Genomic DNA, 16,916 nt, shown 5'->3' on the forward strand with positions numbered 1-16,916 from the left:
CAGGTTACAGTCCAATAGTGAGTTTGTTTAATATATTTCAGCTGGATGATACTGTGACCTTTTGCTGTAAATTCTGTGTCTTATGTTCCTGCTCCACAACTACCTGATGAAGAAGCAGCCTTTCTAAAGCTAGTGCTTCCAAATAAACCTGTTGGACTATAACCTGGTGTTGTGTGGATTTTTAACTTTGCAACTGAATATATTGTAATTTTCATGTAGATATGAGGTGACTTCTCAATACATGCCAATTTGAAAGACTATGTGTGTTCAAATAAAACATTGTGTTTCAAGCCGATTGAGCCTAAATTATTGATCGATCATTTGGGTTCCCTTTCAGTGAATTCGTTGTACTTTCAATGGATACAGTACCATCCATTGTACTCCAAGTACTCCAACACATCAATTGCTGTTCCTGTGTCAGCCTGCAGGTGGGGGGCTTTAGCCAGGATTCTCCGAACTGCGCCACTGTTTTGGCTGGATTTTCATAAACCAGCTCTATCCGCTCAGAGCTGTTGAGCTTGACATTTGTATCAGACATCACATTGTAACAAAAAACAAATACAGGTTAAGAGTGACAAGCTGCTCCCATCTCTCAGATGCTGGAAATAACATTGACTTGTAATATAGCATCTTTAAAATAATAAAACATCCCAAGGCACATTACAAGAGGGTTTAAAAACAAAACTTGATACCAAAGCACATGAAGAATGCTAGGACAGAAGCTAAGTCAAAAGATGGAAAGAGATGTAAAGGTGTGGAGAGGTTTAGGGAATTTGAGAGCTTGTCAAATGAGGACAGAGGCAGCAAAGGTTTCCATTCAAATCACACTCCCAGGGCAAATTGTGGAGTGCTGCTCTCCAGAGGTGATGTCTTTCAGATGGGATGTTAAATTTACTGTGTGGGTGAATGTAAAAGAATCAGTGGGAATATTTCTCAGATGGGGGAGTTATTCCCAATACTCTGACTAAAATTCATCGCTCAATCAACAGAACAATATACAGATTATCTGGTCTGTTATGAGTTTGCTGTTTGTGGGAGTTGTCTTTGGTTGCCGTGTTTCCTATATTATGACAGAGACTACCTAATGACAGTTGTCTGCAAAGCACTTTTAGATGCCAAGTGGTCATGAAAATATCAGTGCGAGTCCTGCTAACCGGGTGAGAGTATACAAAGGGGGTAGGTTTAACATACACTTTTAACATTTCGAGAGAATTATAATGAACAAAGATGACATCTCTAGCAATCATGCAGAAACTGCAAACTAAAAACCTATTAAAAGTTGACACCTATAGCCTTCAAAAATCTTTTTTCACTTTAATACTTCCAGGGTTCATGAAAGATCCGTTCCCAGATGGGTAATTGCTTAGAGAGGAAAGAAGAGATAAAACTGTTGCTTGTCCTCTACTGAGTGCGATGTGTGTGGTGCTCCATTGAGGCTGGAGCAACAATGGATCTTCAGACTGGCCCAGGCCACTGGAGCAAGAGGCTTGAGGATTGGCAGGAATTGGTGTCAGATTCTCATTACACATTATGGATGTGCTGCAGCGTTGGACACAGCTCCATTTTCATTTCTCAGGCGTATAACACATCACCTCCTGCTGCATGTATGTGCACATGTCATCATTACAACATTTTTGTTTTGCAGGATGGTTTGTGGGACTTGGGAACTCCACAGAAGTGATGGTTTTGGCTGGGAGTGGGGTGCAAGGAGTTCGTAATCGTAGTCTACAAAGAGAAACACCATCTAATGAATACTATATGTGGATAATCTAATGAAAGATTTTGCAATCATCCCTCAATAAATCAAATGTCAACGAAACCCCTGTCCTATACAATTGAATAATTAGCATGGATATATGTGGTAGGCTTCACTTCTTGCAGTGAAGTACCTCTAACAGACACACATATTACACTGGGCACCATGACATTCTAGTTTTCTCTTCAGTAAATTTCCAATCTAACATTCAGCCACATATTCCAGTGGCATTTTCTGGTCCTACACTTTTAAAATGTTGGATTGAGGATTTAATTGGTTCTAGTCTCACTCACCAGTGGAAACAACCTCCCTGCTTCTATCTTATCTATTCCCTTCATTATTGTATATATTTCTGTAAGATCCCCCCTCATACTTCTAAATTCCAATGCGTTTAGTCCCAATTAACTCAGTCTATCCTCATAAACCAATCTTCTCAACTCTGGAATCAACCTTGTGAACATCGTGTGCACCCCCTCCAGTGCCAGTACATCCTTTCTCAGGAGACCAAAACTGTAGACAGTACTCTAGGTGTGGTCTCACCAGCACCCTACTCAGCACAACCTCCCTATTTTTAAATTCCATCCCTCTAGCAATGAAGGACAGTATTCCGTTGTCTTCTTAATTATCTTCTGCACCTGAAAGCCAAGGTCCCTCTGCACAACAGCATGCTGCAATTTTTTTCACCATTTACAGGGGCAGCACTGTGCCTCAGTGGTTAGCACTGCTGCCTCACAGAACCAGGGTCTCAGGTTCAATCCCAACCTCGGGTGACTGTGTGGAGTTTGCGCATTCTCCCCGTGTCTGCATGGGTTTCCTCCAGGTGCTCCAGTTTCCTCCCACAGTCCAAAGATGTGCAGGTCAGGTGAATTGGCCATGCTAAATTGCCCATAGTACTAGGTGCATTAGTCAGAGGGAAATGGTTCTGGGTGGGTTACCCTTTGGGGGGTCGGTGTGGGCTGGTTGGGCTGAAGGGCATGTTTCCACACTGCACTGTAGGGAATCTAATCTAAAAAATAAACAAAATGGATGATTTCACATTTACCAACATTGTACTCTATTTGCCCAACCCTTGCCCACTCACTTAATCTGTCTATATCGCTCTGCAGACTTTCACTGTCCTCTGCACACTTTGCTCTAACCTTAGTATCATCTGTGAACTTTGACACATTACAATTGGTCACTTCCCTGAGGCATACCACTAGCTACTGATCCCCAACCAGAAAAACACCTATTTATCTCCACTCTGCTTTCTGTTAGTGAACCAATCTTCTATCCATGCTAATACATTACCCGTAACACTACGCACATTTACCTCATGCAGCAGCCTTTTGTGCTGAACCTTGTTGAATGCCTTCTCGAATCCAGATACACCAGATAAATCCACCGGTTCCCTATTGTCCACTGCAACAGAGTAGACTGAGGTACGTACCCGGGCGGAGTGCAGCAGGTCATCCATTGCCGTATGACACTGGAACCAGGTTCTGTTACTAAGCGCAGGTGCTGACCTCTACAGCTGCCTCCGTCTCGGCTACATTCATCATGACCTTTTGTTGCCATCCCTAGAGAAAAGATCTTCCATTTGCTCTGGGACAGCCTTCCAAAGCCTTTTACCTTGTCTCTGACATCTCCAGGATTCAGTTGGGGTGATGATCAGAGAGTGAGTGATGTCCCTGGGTTGCAGAGAGTGATGTGCTATCCATTCCCTTTCAAAATGCATTATGAATTATAGAATAGAATTAGAGAATCCCTGCAGTGTGGAAACAGGCCATTTGGCCCAACAAGTCCAGACCAACCCTCTGAAGAGTGTCCCATCCAGACCCTTTCCCCTATTTTATTACTCTACATTTCCCCTGACTAATGCACCTAACCTACACACCCCTGAACACTGTAGGCAATTTATCACGACTAATTCACCTAACCTGCACGTCTTTGGACTGTGGGAGGAAACCCTCACAGACAAGGGGAGAATTGCAAACTCCATACAGACAGTTGCCTGAGGCTGGAATCAAACCTGGGTCCCTAGCACTGAACCACTACGCTACCCTCAACATTTTGGAATTTGCAGCCCAGCTGTTCCTGGTGGCTGGAACATCCTCGTCATCCAATTTGGCATTTTACTGGTAAGTGAGCTTGGAAGGATGTACTCATGTGACATAGCAGAAGTGTTCCTATCTTTGAGGCAGGTAGCCCAGGTTCAAAACCCACCTATTCCAGAGGTATGCCATAACACATCTAAACAGGCTGATTAAAAATACATATGAGAAAACCTAACCTGTCCCTGAGTGGAGATCTCACACTTAGTCTTTAAAACAAAATGTTGACTGCTTCTGATCCATCCTTCAGCAGTTACTCCTAATGCAAACTTTCATACCTCTGCTAAGAAATGTAAATTTTATACATTCTTAGGCTTTAAACTGATTAGTTTTCTCAAGTATTTTGCACAAAAGTATGTGAAACCATGCCAACTAGGAATGAGAGTAGGCCACTCTGCCCCTTTGGCCTCTGCTGCTAGTCAATAAGATCAAGGTTAAGCTGATTACTTCACATTCCCATCTTCCTCCAGAAAATCTTTCAACCCCTCACCTTGCAAGAATCTATCCTACCTCAGCCTTAAAAATAATCAAAGACTTCACTTCCATTGTCTTTTGAGAGACAGCATTTCAAAGACCTTTTGTAAGGGGTGGGGGACATTCTCCTCACCTTGGTTTTAAAAGTTACTTATTTTTAAAAGAGACTCCCCTAAAATCAATGGTCTGGATTCTCCTATAGTCAGGCTGAAGTTATCCCAGTGTAGATAGTAGTTGTGCTGCAGAATACCCATCAGTACACACTTCTAAAGACTTACCCAGAAAAGTGAAGAGCTGAAAATGTGTTGCTGGAAACAACACATTCTCCCAGCAACACATTTTCAGCTCTGATCTCCAGCATCTGCAGTCCTCACTTTCTCCCAGAAAAGTGAAGGCCCTGCTGAGCAATTCCCTGAACCTGGGGCATTTTGGATGTCTCTATTTAAATCAGCAAATTCACAGGGTTCTGATTAAAATAAGTAACTAATTGTTCAGTAGAAGTTAGACTGTTAAGTTCATAGCCTAAATCCTGAGTAACTATTAAATAAACCCATAGTTAACCCACTCACCCACAACTCTACACTCCCTCACATTGTGACCTGACACCATTCATCTTGCACCTGGGACCCAGGATCCAATCCCCTTTGCCTGCCTGCCCCAGATCTAACCTGACTTCCTTCGTCCATCAGGACCTGACACCCCCCTTTTACCCATTAGGACATGGGTACCATACTGTACTCAAACCCCTTTCACCCTGACTGATGAAAGTTAAACATCTGAACACCTTCTTTACCACTTTATCCATCTACGTTGTGACTTTCAAGGAACTATGGGCTTGCACTCCAAGGTCTCTCTCTAAACCAATGCTCCTAAGGCTCCTGCCATTAACTGTATACTGTCCTCTTGCATCTGATCTCCAGGAATGCAACTCCATTAAACTCCATCTGCCTTTTCTCCATCCAACTTTCCAACTGATCTTTATCCTGCTTTATTCTTTGCTCAACTTCCTCGCTATTCACAACTTCATCAATTTTTGTATCTCCTGCAAACTTCTGAATCAGACCATTTACATTTTCATCCAAATCATTTCGATATTATAAACAACAGAGGTCACAGCAATGATCCTTGTGGAATACGACTGGTCACAGATTTCAAGTCAGAAAAACACTTCTCCACAATTACCATCTGTCTTTTCTTTTTTTTCTCCTCGTGTCGTCATCTTCATTGTCTCCGCTCTGATTTTGACTGCCTTGCACATTCAAGGCATTGCACGCCAAAGAATTGGGGCGGCATGGTGGCTCAGTGGTTAGCGCTGCTGCCTCAAGGCGCCAGGAACCTGGGTTCTGTTCCACCTCAGGTGACTGGCTCCATGGAGTTTACACATTCCCCCGGTTTCCTCCCACAGTCCAAAGATGTGCAGGTTAGGTGGATTGGCCAAGCTAAACATCTCATTGTATTGAGGTATGCGTGGGTTATATGGATTAGCCATGGAAATTGCAGGTTACAGGGATGGTGTGGATGGGATGCTCTTCAGAGGCTCGGTGTGGACTCGATGGGCTGAATGGCCTACATCCACACTGCATGGATTCTATGATATCTATGTCATTCATTACTAAGTCAATCCAACTTAACAATTCACTGTGGATCCCATGTGCCTTAATCTTCTAGATAAGTCTACTATGAGGGAAGCTTGTCAAAGGCTTTAGTAAAGTCTATGTAGATAACACCCAGTACACTATCCTCATCAATCATCTTCATCACTTCCTTGAAAAACTCAATCAAATGTGTGAGACAAGATCTCCTTGCACAAAGTCATCTGACTAACTCTAATAAGTCCATTCTTTTCCAAATGCAAGTAAATCTTGTCCCGAAGAAACTTCACCAAATAATTTTCATACCACTGATGTAAGGTTCAACAGCCTATAATTTCCTGGATTATCCCTGTTGCCCTTCTTAAAGAAAGGAACAACATTGGCTAGTCTCCAGTCTTCTGGGACTTTGCAAAATAAAATACAAAGATATCTGTCAAAGCCCCAGCAATCTCTTCCCTTACCTCCTTTGGTATTTGGAATAGATCTTATCAGATCCTGAGGATTTATCTACCTTAGTGTTTTCATGACATGTCCTCCTTCTTAATATTGATATTCCCCAGAACATCAACGTGGCCCTCCTAATCTTTCCATTACCCATCTCCACCTCCTTGGGGAATACTGACACAAAGTAATCATCAAGGAGATCTGACCCACCTCTGCTGGCTTCACACATAAATGCCCTCCTTGGTCCTTGAGTGGGCCTACCCTTTCCCTAGCTATCTTCGCACTTCTAATATATGTATAAAATGCCATGGGATGATCCTTAATCTATTTGTCAAGGACATTTCATCACCCCTTTAACCCTCCTAATTCCTTGTTTAATTTATTTCCTGTTTCCTTTAAATTCCTCATGGGCCTTGTCTGATTTCAATTTTGTAAATCTTACTTTTTTTTCTTATTGACTAAACTTTCATCCTAACAGGAACATGCTGATCCTGAATTCTGGTCAGTTTTGTAGATTTACCTTCAAACAGCAGTCCCAATTTTCCTAGTTTCTGTCTATTTTACTGTTATATTTAAGGAGGATGGCTAATTACTCCTTAAGGATTATCCATAACTATCTTAAACCTATGAATTGTGATCACAATTCTCAAAATGCTCCTCACCTAAACCTTAATTACCTGGCTAGGCTCATTCCCCAAAATGAGGTCTAGTATGGCTCCTTCCCTAGTTGGACTATTTTCATATTGTTTCTAGAAACTCTCCTGGACCCTGTTTAGAAATTCTACCCCATCTAAGCCCTGGAACTAAGGGAGTCTCAGTCACTGTCGGGCTAGTTAAAATCTCCCATTGTGTTACATTTTTCCATGATCTGCTTACATATCTGTTCCTCTATCTATTGCTAGCTATTGGAAGGCTGTAGTATAACCCCATCATAGTAACTGCACATTTCTTATTCCGGAGTTATATCCACATGGCCTGGCTGGATGAGCTTTCCAAGATGTTCTCTCTTAGTACAGTTGTGACATTCTTCTTCATCACTAATACAACTCCCCCATCCCTTTTATATCCCTCTCTATCATGTCGGAGACAAGTAAACCCTGCAACGTTGAGCTGCCAGTCCTTTCCTTCTCTCAACCAAGTTTCCATAATATCCAAAACATCATAGTTCCATGTGCTAATCCAGACTCCAAGTCCACCTGCCTTACTTGTTCTACTCCTTACATTGAAATAAATACACTTCAGACCGCCAGAGCCCCATGTTCATTAACCTTACCCTGCTTGTTCTTCATGTTAGTCTTATTTCACTTAACCTTCTCCTCAATCACTGCACATGCAGACCCACTCTTCTGGTTCCCATTCCACTGCCACACTAGTTTAAACTCTCCTGAACGTTATTAGCAAACCTTCCTGCCAGGATATTTGTGTCCTCCCACTTTAGGTGAGACCCATCCTTCTTGACAATCCACTCATTTCATTTTATAAAGCAGAATTTACCCTTTTATACCTACGTCCTGTTTCCTGTGGGCCAGTCCATCTTCTATCCGTGCCAAGATGTTACCCACTACACCATGAACTTTCATTTTCCACAATAGCCTTTCATAGAGAGAGGCATATAGAGTCATACAGCATAAGAACCATGTTTATGTTGCATCCTGCTGAATTTCATAAGATTCTGTTTGTCTGTACACTCCATCCTATGTGGCCATTTTTCTTGTAACCCCTCATGAGAGCACAACTGGAGTGGTTTATGGGTGTTCTCCTTACAATATGGATTTCAAATCAGTTTATTGGAAACTTATATTTCATTTGCCTGATATAGATGTGCCCAAGTTAAAGTAACCTGGTCTTCCTGCAACCTTTATATCTCCCTGCTTTTCCAGTCAAGAAATTTTCTTGTAAACATACTACTCATATGAGGAAAAGGGGTTCAAATCAAGATTAATCCTAATTCATGGCTCTGATTGATAAAACAGAAAAAGAAAAACTTGAATTTTCCATGTTCTCAAAGTTCTTAACAGGCATTTCTTTGTGTAGCATGACTAATCCACCCCCACCCTCTTTTTTGCCCTTTATTCTTTCCTGTATTTTATGCAACTTCTTTCCTTAATTAATTTATTCATCTTTTTCATTCAAGACTGATGTTTTCTCAAACTGCATGTAAACAAGTTGGACGAACTATATTTAGTTATATTCAAGCTGGTGAATACAAGTTACCCTCGTATTGATTTTTTTTACAGTATACCTCCCCGAGAATAAATCCATCCAGATTAAAGCACTGAGACAACAAGCAATGTCACTGTATAGGAGAAAGTGAGGACTGCAGATGCTGGAGATCAGAGTCAAAATCACTCAATATCACTGTATAGGGTAATGAAACAAAATGAGATAGTCCTATGGTCAATGTTGTGCAAAAATGGTCAAAAATAATTGTCTGTTGCTATGAAGTAGGTAATGCTTTTTTGGTGTGCTCTCATAATAGTCTGCAAAATGTATCTGCTGGTTTCAAATATTAGACAATGGCTTATTATTAAATTTCTTGGCTTTGATATTTCCTTGATTCTCTTACTGAACTTAAACACTTCTTGTTGCCATGGCACTGTGTGCATGCAAAGTACACATAGATAATAAATATTAAATCAGATTTTACAGCATCACTGCTTTGCTTATCCAATTTAGCTTTTTATCCACCCTCGATTTGTCACAGAGACACTGCGCTGATCTCCCTTCACATCGTACAATAAATCTAACCTCTTTAGAGCAATAAAGTAAGATACACTGTTACAAAACTGCATTTACGATGAGAAACTTAGGCTGCACAGAAGATGTAGCGCGTGGGTGGACAGACTATGAACTTTTTATTTTAATTTACAACAAGTATAGGGAATCTGCTAAATTTATTGTTTTTAAGAATAATTGATCTTTCCCAATGAAAACCAAGCTCTTAAAAGGAACTTTTTTTGCAAGGAATTATTCATTGGCACGATGTTTTGTGGACTGGACAATTGAGACAGTACTTGAACTTAATGACCAAACAAAGCTGCTTTGAAAGATTGTATCTGAAAGTACAGTGAAGCATGAAATCAGAGGCTGAGGGGTGACCTTAAAAAGGTTTACAAAATCATGAGAGCTAAGATTTACAAAATCATGAGAGCCATGGATGGGTGAATAGCTGCAGGATCGGGGAGTCCAAACTAGAAGGCAGAGATTTAAGGTGAGAGCGGAAAGATTAAAAGGGACCTAAAGGGGCAATGTTTTCACACAGAGGATGATGCATATATAGAACAAGCTAACAGAGGAAGTGGTAGAGGCAGGCACAATTACAACATTTAAAGACGTTTGGACAGGTATGAATAAGAAACTTTTACAGGGATATGGGCCAAATGCAAATAACCGGGACAAGTTCAGTTTTGGATACTTGGTCGATATAGACGGGTTGGACCAAATGGTCCATTTCCGTGCTGCATGACTCTATGAGAGATAACAGATATTTGTGAGTCAGTGGACCCAGAGTTTGGGAAACTAAGCTCTTACAGAATGTGATTTGGTATCTAAAAGTGGAAACCACACCGTAAGAAGACTATTAATAGCAGGTAGGGATTCACTTCTCAAAAATAGGAAACTTAAAAGGAGCATCTAAAATTGCTGTATATAAAATGACCTTGATTTTGGAAGTGTGTGTAGAATATCACTGTGAAGTCCGATTTTGAGAGTGTAAATAGAGGGAGCTTTATTGCTACATTTCAAGTGGCATTGAAATGCCCATCAGCCATGATTGAATGGTGGAGTGGACACAATGGGCCGAATGGCCTTACTTCCACTTCTATTTCTTATGATCTTATTGGACATTTCTAGTGAGTAGAAGGGAGATTGGCTGTTGATTAAGTTTAAATCTAAGGTGATAGGAAGACATGCAACATCCTGCAATCAAGTTTGCAGTTTCCTATGTATGTACAAAAATGGACTGCACTATGTGACAAACTCAAAAAAAGAATAAAATATATTTCTTACATTAATTTTGTTTCCGCTGTTTCTTTTCCATCCACTTCATGGATAGACTTATGAAATCACAGGGAAATACAGGACAAGTGAAGGCCATTCAGTCCATTAAGTCCATACCTTCTTTGCAAGGACCAATCAACTCAGCCCCACTGGCATCTTCCTTTCTTATACCTTTACATTTTTTCCTCTTCAAATATTCAATTCTTTTGCAAGCTATTATCAAATCTGTACCTACCACTCTAAAAGGTGGTCTCTTCTAAACTGTAAACACTTATTGTATTAATAATGGTTCTGCTCATGTCATCTCTGGTTCCCATGCCAATCTCCTTAAACCTGTAGTTTCTATTCCATCTTTCAGATTTGGCAACAGTTTCTCTTCAGTAACTTCACCTAAACCCTTTATAATTTCAAACCCCTCTTCCAAATTAATTCCTTTTCTACACAATGGAAAACAGTTCTAACTTCTACAGTTTATCCACACAAACTGAAAGCAGGTCAGCTGTGACTCAATTAGTGACACTCTTACTCTCTGTCACAGAGTGGTGGGTTTGGCACAAAATAACTTGACTGCTCCCTTAGTGCAGCAACTCAGGGTGTACTGTCTTTCAGGTGAAAATGTTAAAGTGAGACACTGTCTCAGGCGAATGGAAAGATTCCACAATACCTGATTGAGGAAGAAGAGGGATGTTAACCTACACTACATCGCTTACAATGCTTCAGAAATATTCCACTCGCTATAAAGCACTTTTAAATACCTGCTGATTCCAAAAAATACTTTCAATGCAAATTCTTCTTTTTACCCCTCACTGCTCAACCTATTCTATAAAATCTCAGCCAGAAAAAAAAGTTGAAATTACTGGAAAAGTTCAGCAGGTCTGGCATTTTGGGTCGAGTGACCATTCCTCAGAACTGGCAAATCTCTTCCCTACCCTCATCAAAGCCTTCATGTCTTTCCTGAAGAATAAAGAAAATAAATCAATCAATAATACTATGTTATCTTGTCACTGTTTGTTACATATGAGCCTGGACAATGGTGCCTGTAGATATTTAACAAATGAAGATATCACAGTAAATCTGATAGTACCTGATGTGTGTTGTTCAGAAAAAGGTCAGTCAGGTGGACACCATAGAATATGAGTTCCGTGATTGGGGCTGTTAACCGGGTCCAATCAGGGAGCAACGGTTGACAGATACTAACAGGAGCATTTCCCCCTCCAACTCTATTTTGATTTAGTCCCTGACCTCCCCTTCACTGTTTGATCACAAAGCATTGCCCTTTGATGTGAAGGGCACTGCTTGTCACTGGCCACTTGAGTGTTTTCCTATCCTCCTGGTGGTGGAAATTGAATAAAGATTCGTGCACTTTGTGTCTCTCACTGTGTCTCACCCTTGCACACACATACCATGGGTGCTGGGGAATAAATAAGCGCTAAGAAAAAAAACAAGAGTGTCACATCGTGGGTGCTGGGGAAAAATAAGCACTACCGCAGTTAGGCGGTAGTGTAGGGGTTATAAAAAAATATACAGTGCATTTTGATCACACAGCATAACCTTTTGAGAAAAAAAAACAAACAGGATTATCAGGGTTTCTGCTTCCTTTAGGAGCCAGCTCTGAGCTAGCTGGGTCAGTGACATGTACTATGCACACAAAAATAAAGAGGGACTTGGTGATGAGATACCGTGGAGTTATTTTAGCGTATACTTCTCAACAGGGTTGGTCAGGAATGGAACCCTGTGGATTATCCTCCTTTTTATACTATAGTCTGAATGTGGTTAACTTTACTGGTATTCTGTAGGAAAGCTAAGTCGATGTAGATGGTCTATTAAATATAGTCAATGCTAGTGAAGTATGATTTATTCAGGTTAAGTTTAGAAGTCACTGATTTGACCAGAAGGAATCCGATTACAAGAGAAGGTTTAACACAGCTCTAAGATTACCTCAGTATTATGTAGGTTAGTGAGTGATATCTGTCCTGATCAGAATAGTAATAACCACATCAGAAACTTAAGCGTCTTGATACTGATAGGAGCCAGTAAATGTATTCATGAAATACCAGATGCCTTAAACTGATCCATTTGAGGAATGGTCTAATTGAGAATAGAGGAATGTTATAATTTAAGTTCATTATTTCTAATATACACTGGCACATATTTTAATTTAAATCATAATTTTTCCCATCACCAAAAATGGGTGTGCCCAAGAATCTGGTCATGTAGTTTATTGATGCCACTCCTTTCCTGGTCAGGCTATTCATAGAGTCATAGAGATGTACAGCATGGAAATAAACCCTTTGGTTCAACCTGTTCATGCTGACCAGATATCCCAACCCAATCTAGTCTCACCTGCCAGCACCCGGCCCATATCCCTCCAAACCCTTCCTATTCCTATACCCATTCAAATGCCTCTTACATGTTGCAATTGTAGCAGCCTCCACCACATCCTCTGGCAGCTCATTCCATACACGTACCACCCTCTGTGTGAAAAAGTTGCCTCTTAGGTCTCTTATATATCTTTCCCCTCTCACCCTAAACCTATGCCCTCTAGTTCTGGACTCCCCAATCCCAAGGAAAAGACTTTGCCTATTTACCCTATCCATTTCCCTCACAATTTTGTAAACCTCTATAAGGTCATCCCTCAGCCTCTGACCCTCTAGGGAAAACAGCCCCAGCCTGCTCAGCCTCTCTCTGTAGCTCAAATCCTCCAACCCTGGAAACATCCTTGTAAATCTTTTCTGAACCCTTTCAAGTTTCACAACATCTTTCCGATAGGAAGGAGACCAAAATTGCATGCAATATTCCAACAGTGGCCTAACCAATGTCCTGTACAGCCGTAATATGACCTCCCAACTCCTGTACTCAATACTCTGACCAATAAAGGAAAGTATACCAAACACCTTCTTCATATCCTATCTCCCTGCGACTCCACTTTCAAGGAGCTATGAACCTGCACTCCAAGGTCTCTTTGTTCAGCAACACTCCCTAGGACCATACCATTAAGTGTTTAAGTCCTGATAAGATTTGCTTTCCCAAAATGCAGCACCTTGCATTTATCTAAATTAAACTCCATTTGCCATTTCTCAGCCCACTGGCCCACGGATCAAGACCCTGTTGTAATCTGAAGTAACCCTTTTCGCTGTCCACTACACCTCCAATTTTGGTGTCATCTGCAAACTTACTAACTGTACCTCTTATGCTCGCATCCTAATCATTTATGTAAACGACAAAAAGTAGAGGGCACAGCACCAATCCATGTGGCACTCCACTGGTCACAGGCCTCCAGTTTGAAAAACAACCCTCCACCATCACCCTCTGTCTTCTACCTTTGAGCCAGTTCTGTATCCAAATGGCTAGTTCTCCTTGTATTCCATGAGATCTAACCTTGCTAATCAGTCTCCCATGGGAAACCTTGTCGAACGCCTTACTGAAGTCCATATAGATCACATCTACCGCTCTGCCCTCATCAATCCTCTTTGTTACATCCTCAAAAAACTCACTCAAGTTTGTGAGACATGATTTCCCACGCAGAAAGCCATGTTGACTATCCCTAATCAGTCCTTGCCTTTCCAAATACGTGTACATCCTGTCCCTCAGGATTCCCTCCAACAACTTGCCCACCACTGAGGTCAGGCTCACTGGTCTATAGTTCCCTGGTTTGTCCTTACCACCCTTCTTAAACAGTGGCACCACGTTAGCCAACCTCCAATCTTCCAGCACCTTACCTGTGACTATCGATAATACAAATATCTCAGCAAGAGGCCCAGCAATCACTTCTCTAGCTTCCCACAGATCTCTTGGGTACACCTGATCAGTTACTGGGGATTTATCCATCTTTATCTGTTTCAAGACATCCAGCACTTCCTCCTCTGTAATATGGGCATTTTGCAAGATGTCACCATCTATTTTCCATATCCTTTTCCATAGTAAATACTGATGCAAAATACTCATTTAGTTTCTCCCCCATTTTCCGCGGCTCCACACAAAGACAACCTTGCTGATCTTTGAGGACCCCTATTCTCTCCCTAGTTACCCTTTTGTCCTTAATGTATTTGTAAAAACCCTTTGGATTCTTTTTAATTCTACTTGTCAAAGCTATCTCATGTCCCTGTTTTGCCCTCCTGATTTCTCTCTTTAGTATACCCCTACTTCCTTTATACTCTTCTAAAGATTCACTCGATCTATCCGTCTATACCTTACATATGCTTCCTTCTTTTTCTAAACCAAACCGTCAATTTCTTTAGTCATCCTGCATTCCCTATACCTACCAGCCTTACCTTTCACCCTGACAGGAATATACTTTCTCTGGAGTCTCGTTATCTCATTTCTGAAGGCTTCCTATTTTCCAGCTGACCCTTTACCTATGAACATCTGCCCCCAATCAGCTTTTGAAAGTTCTTGCCTAATACTGTCAAAATTGGCCTTTCTCCAATTTAGAACTTCAACTTTTAGATCTGGTCTATCCTTTTCCATCATGATTTTAAAACTAACAGAATTATGGTCGCTGGCCCCAAAGTGTTCCCCCACTGACACCTCAGCCACCTGCCCTGCCTTATTTCCAAAGAGTAGGTCAAGTTTTGCACCTTCTCTACTAGGTACATCCAAATACTGAATCAGAAAATTGTCTTGTACACACTTAACAAATTCCTCTCCATCTAAACCCTTAACACTATGGCAGTCCCAGTCTATGTTTGGAAAATTAAAATCCCCTATCATAACCACCCTATTATTCTTACAGATAGCTGAGATCTCCTTACAAGTTTATTTCTCAATTTCCCTCTGACTGTTAGGGGATCTATAATACAATCTCAATAAGGTGATCATCCCTTTCTTGTTTCTGAGTTCCACCCAAATAACTTCCCTGGATGTATTTCCTGGAATATCCTCCCTCAGCACAGCTGTAATGCTATCCCTTATCAAAAATGCCGCTCCCCCTTCTCTCTTGCCTCCCTTTCTATCCTTCCTGTAGCATTTGTATCTTGGAACATTAAGCTGCCAGTCCTGTCCATCCCTGAGCCATGTTTCTGTAATTGCTATGATATCCCAGTCTCATGTTCCTAACCATGCTCCGAGTTCATCTGCCTTCCCTATTAGGCCCCTTGCATTGAAGTAAATGCAGTTTAATTTATTAGTCCTACCTTGTCCCTGCCTGCCCTGACTGTTTGACTCGCTTCTGTTCTCAACTGTACCAGTCTCAGATTTATCTCTTTCCTCACTATCTCCCTGGGTCCCACAGTCCCACCAACCATCCCCCCCAAACCACACCTCCCCCAACCACCCGCAACCCCCCCCCAACCCCCACCTTACTAGTTTAAATCCTCCCGAGCAGCTGTAGTAAATTTCCCTGCCAGTATATTAGTCCCCTTCCAATTTAGGTGCAATCTGTCCTTCTTGTACAAGTTACTTCTACCCCAAAAGAGATTCCAATGATCCAAAAATGTGAATCCTTCTTCTATACACCAGCTCCTCAGCCATGCATTCATCTGCTCTATCCTCCCGTTCCTGCCCTCACTGGCTCACGCCACCGGGAGTAATACAGATATTATTACTCTCGAGGACCTCCTTTTTAAATTCCTACCTAAATCTCTGTAATCTCCCTTCAGAATCTCATCCTTTTCCTTCCTATATTGTTGGTTCCATTGCTGTGGACAATGACCTCTTGCTGGCCCGTCTCCCCCGTGAGAACATTCTGCATCCTGAGACATCCTTGATCATGGCACTAGGAAAGCAACACTCTATTCTTCTTTTTCACTGCTGGCCACAGAAACGTCTGTCTGTACCTCGGATTAGAGAATCCCCTAACACAATTGATCCCTTGGAACCTGACCTACCCCTCATTGCATTAGAGCCAGTCTCAATACCAGAAATTTGGCTGTTCTAGCTACGTTCCCCTGAGAATCCATCACCCCCTACTTTTTCCAAAAATATCCTTTCTTTAAAAGAAATATTAATAATTTTGCTACTCGAGAATACCATTGTGCAGAAACGAATCAGCAGTGTATTAGTCATCTATATTAACGATAAAGAAATGGAACGAAATCCAGCTGGGGAGAAACAACATTGCATATTTTCCAATCGGTGCTGTTTTGATACAAACACTTAACATGCTTATACCAGTTTTTTTGTTGATCTTGTAATGCTGATCCTAACAATTCTTAAATGAATTGATAAATGTCCCTATTAAAATAATAGACAGGGATTTGCTGTCAGAACAGTAAACATTCACATTGCATTGTGACTAATGTGCCACTGTCATGTTTCATACTGCGAATAAATCTAAAACTGAATAATGATTAGCTTTTGGTCTCCAGTTTCACCAGCTGTCTGTCAGAAACTTAACACTATCATGTTTGGGAAGATAAATACAGACCTAGATTGCTACATTCCCTGGTTTTACATCTTAGAAACCTGACAAGAGTGTTCCTAAGTACAATAACTTGAAATACAATACACTGTGCATAGCAAGGTATCAAAAGAGGAACAGGGTGGATGAGAAGATTTTATTTGGTGTATTGATTGACTGCACAGTGCTGTGTAAGACACTGAAAGAATTTGCTAATGTTT

Source organism: Hemiscyllium ocellatum, chromosome 4 (assembly GCF_020745735.1).
Source record: "Hemiscyllium ocellatum isolate sHemOce1 chromosome 4, sHemOce1.pat.X.cur, whole genome shotgun sequence".
NCBI classification, from domain to species: Eukaryota; Metazoa; Chordata; class Chondrichthyes; order Orectolobiformes; family Hemiscylliidae; genus Hemiscyllium; species Hemiscyllium ocellatum.